The following is a 4,361-nucleotide window of genomic DNA, read 5'->3' on the forward strand; positions in this document are numbered from 1 at the left end:
GCAAACTGCATTCCTTAGTCTTTTTAAGTTTAAGTTCAGAAATCATCTTCAGATATATAACCTTCTCAAGTTCGCATACTAGGTTCGCGGACTTAACTTACCAGGCAGAGTTTACAAACTCCAGCAGAAATTCTCGGGTATGAGAACTTCGCCGGTTCGCGGACTGAGTTCGCGGACTTAGCTTCACGCAAGTAGTTTATCAACTCTAGCAGAAATTCTCAGGTTTGAGAACTTCGGCAGTTCACGGAATGAGTTCGCGGACTTGGCGCACACCATTCTTCCGGTTCTCTTGATCAACAAAGTTCGCAAACTTTGGTTCAAGGAATAGGACTTATACATAAATGTGTTTCCACAACAATGCTTATGTCCGCCATTGGTTATGTAATCTAAACTCTCATTTCAATCATTGAAACATTCTTAGAGGACGTTTTATAGTTGTTACACCATTTCTCGTCAAAGCAATTTTCAAGATGATTGAAACATATCATGACTTTTGTCACATGGTAAAGATAAACTTGATATAAGTGAAAAGCTTACCAACACATATTTCGAGATATAGATAGGCGAGGTATACTCGGCTCGAAATACCAAATGTGTATAATCTAAGTGTATATATATAGCATACGACTTCTTGTCTCAAGGAGTAGGAGATAGAGTAGATAGACTTTTGAATGATAGATAAATTCAAGTCTTCACATACCTTTTTGTCGATAAGTTCCACCGGTTCCTTGAGTAGTACTTATACTTGTATGATGAATCGCCATGAAGTCCTTGAGCTCAACTACACTTTCTATCCTAGTCCGAGACTTAGCTATAATAGACTAGAAATCAAGACTTATAGTTTTGATCACTAACATTGACAAACATTCTTGAGATAGCAACACATGCGAGTTCGACCGAGCAATGTGACAGACACATTTTTGTGTCCGATTTGTCTCGATTCTATATATTGTTAGGGCTCATTTTTGTACTTATTATGGTGTTTTATTTATTTGTAGGTATTTTTGGCTAATAAACATTTTTGGAAAAAATTGGCTCGAAAAGTTGTCGGAAAGCATCCGGAGGGCATTTGCTATTCGGACTCTCACTTTGGATAAGGGGTAACCTAATTACTAAGGGGCATCCCATTTCCAGGCAGTTGCTAATTACACCCCTACTCTGGATAAGGGGCAACCATCTTCAACATTCAAAAAAAAGGATTTTGGCGGGAAAAAAGTGTAGTTAAAGAGTAGTTTTGGCAATCGTGATTTGGAGGAGTTTGAGGTCGATTAAACCTCTGATTTTCATAAGATAAACTCCTTATGGGTCTAGGAATCTAATATGGGTGTTTAAAACGATTAGAATGGGCTCAAACGACGGATTTTTCTCTTAACAAGAAAATATGGAAAGTCATGTGTGTGACCTGTTTTAGGGAATTTTAGAGTGATTAAAACGCTGTAAACCTTCCCAAAGATTTGTATCTATCTAAGGAAGAGTTTAGAATAAAAAGGAAAGCTTAGAAACGCGTAGAAATCCTAAAACAAGAAATTGTCGCAACTTGGCCGTGAAGAGAAGGGAAGATATTTTGGAAGATTTGGGAGAGATTTAATCGGTATTTTTGATATAAATAGATGTCTTGGGTCATATAGAAGAGGTGTCGAGAGTTTGGGGACCTAAGGAGAGCCAGAGAAGAAGAAATCAGAGCTTTACCAAACTTTGTTTCTGCTGCTGCTGCTGTTGAAGAAGAAGAACGCGAAGAACATTGACCCTCGGTAGACAGTCGCAGAAAAGTGTCGCTGTTTAACAGCTGAAGAACATTAAGTTGTTCAAGGCAGTCTTATTCTAGGGTCTTAAAATCAACGACAAAGCAACAGTTTTTCTGTAACAGTTCCATTGTAACAGTTGTTTTGCAACACCAATACACTGTTGCAAACAGTCTGTGTTATTACTTTTCACTCTTTTAATCATCTTTTGAGCAACAAACACATATTTTGAGATCATGATTAATATGAGGAGCTAAACCCCATTGCTGAGGCGATAGAGGAAGCTATTTTTCCAACAAAAAGTGGCATATTCTATTTTATCTTTTTATTTGCAATAATTATATGATTATTTGCCTTGAAATATTGTTGAATATTGTTTTTATTTGAGTGATTGTGATCTATTTTGATGGAGTATGCTTAGTTTTAAGACTTTTGATGCTTCATACTTGGTATTTACAATTATTAATTTTGAAAATCTTCTTGTTGCAATATTTTAGAATCAAATTAAACAAGAAAATTGCATAAATATAAGTATTGTTTTAATCATTTTGAACTTGGAAAATAGTGGAATCTTAGCCTCAGTGTTTCTTTTAGTATTAATATCATCTTTGATTGAGTTTGCTATAATTTTTAGTGAGTTTTCTATTTTAATATTAGAATTTAAGTCTAATTAATATCCTTCACAAGTCTGAGAATCGAACCACTTTTACCACTATCTATAAATCACATCAATTTTTGGCGCCGCCGACGCGGACTTGTTTTTAGGGTTTTAGATTTATTTTTTTTATTTTTTTATTTTTTTTATTTTTGTCTTTTTTTATGTTTTTGGGTATTTATCTTGTGTCTACAGGTTCTGGATCATAAAGAAAATTGAGCCAAGGAGTTTGGTGATTTCATAAAGACTTAGAGCTAAAGATTAAAGCAAAAAGAACAGAAAAGAAGACAATTTTATTTTAGACAATTTTAGTTTAGGGTTTGTTTATTTTATTTAAAAAAAAAATGTATTAGGGTTTATTACTTTTGTAATTTTTCTTTATTTTTTTGGACTTTTGGACTTTGGGACAGTATTTTTTTTATTACCCTACGGAAGGGTACTTTAAATATAAACTGTTTGCAGAGAAGGAAGAAAATTACGATATTGTCTCTGCACTTTGGGTTTGTACACTGGACATCGGAGTCACTGGCCCGAGTCGACTACAACCGATTCATCCCCCGTCTGGAATGGGAGGTAAGATTCTAAACACTCGCGAATCCCCTGTCAGCGAGTTACTAGACTCCTTCGTATGCATGTATGTTGAGGACTGAATACAAACATTTATTTTTCTAGTAAAGGGCAAGGCCTGGCCATACAGGATAAGGGTTCGGATTTCATCACCGTTCTCTTCTTGCCCGCTTTAGGAACACGTAACCTACGCGAACCTAAGCCTAAAATTTTGACTAGAACGAGACCGATAGGGTAACGAGCTTAACAAGAAAGTTATTCGAAAAATATTGGTTACTCTTTTAAGCATACTTCGAAGTTCTTTACGGTTTCTGTAAGTTGAACGCGTGATTACGCCGCCTAGTAATACCGGTGAGGCCTTGGGTATCAAAGCTCCACCGAGCTTCCCTCACCTCTATTCAACTTACGTTAACTCGGATTGATTCCAGAGGGGTTTGCTTAAATTGTAACGAATTCCCGTTCGAAGGATTAGAAGTTGGTATATAAACAATATAAGTGGAGCCATCATGTTTTTTGTTTGCTAGAAATCAATAGGTTTGATTTGGTTGAGTCGGCCTTGATATGATCTGTGTTTGCTTACCCTTCCGATTTAGAAAATTCTATTGTATGCCTGAACGTAAAAGAGACGCACTAGGTAGATTTGTTAAAGAGAAACCTAGTAGTTCGAAGCGTCTCGATTACCTTAATCTAGAAATTTCGGCTTTTGAAGAGTCTGTTTTTGAACGTTCTTTGACTGAGGAGAGAATCCATGTTGCTCCGATAGCGCCAGAAATGGAAACTTTGAAAGCTTTGTTGAATCCAACTAGGACTACCCGTCCTTCATGTATTTAAGTTAGCTGAAACGGAGGCACCCTTTTTAGGGAAAGAAAATGAAAACCCTTATTACCATGTTAGGGATTTTGAGGAAATTTGTAGTACTCTAAGAATTAGACGCTTAGATGATGATGCTTTGAAACTTAGGTTATTCCCATTTTCCCTGAAAGATAAGGCCAAGTCGTGGCTGTATAGTTTGGACTCCGAGTCAATTGAGACATATGAACAACTTACATCTGCCTTTTTCAATAAGTTTTTCCCTAGGCACAAAACATCGTCTATTAGGACGCAAATATGCACATTTTCACAACAAGTGGGAGAATCTTTATGTAGGTATTTGGAAAGATTCAATGATTTATTATCCCAGTGTCCTCATCATGGTTTAGAAAAGGTTAGGCTAGTTCAGATCCTTTATGAGGGTTTAGATTATTCCACAACGACCATGGTTGAGTCTCTATGCCCTGGTGGATTTGAAAACCAAACTGTTGATGCGGCGATGGAATTTTTTAATGAAATCACCGAAAAAACCCAGCAATGGGAATATAGTAGGGAACCCCAGAAAACAATTCTTTTAAGTAGAGGAA

At 36.4% G+C, this 4,361-nt stretch overlaps 1 pseudogene; it reads right to left on the reverse strand.

Moving 5' to 3' along the window:
* Positions 1–4,061: 4,061 nt before the first annotated feature.
* LOC113341577 lies at positions 4,062–4,161 on the reverse strand (annotated as a pseudogene).
* Positions 4,162–4,361: the final 200 nt, after the last annotated feature.

This window comes from Papaver somniferum, chromosome 1 (genome assembly GCF_003573695.1).
Source record: "Papaver somniferum cultivar HN1 chromosome 1, ASM357369v1, whole genome shotgun sequence".
NCBI classification, from domain to species: Eukaryota; Viridiplantae; Streptophyta; class Magnoliopsida; order Ranunculales; family Papaveraceae; genus Papaver; species Papaver somniferum.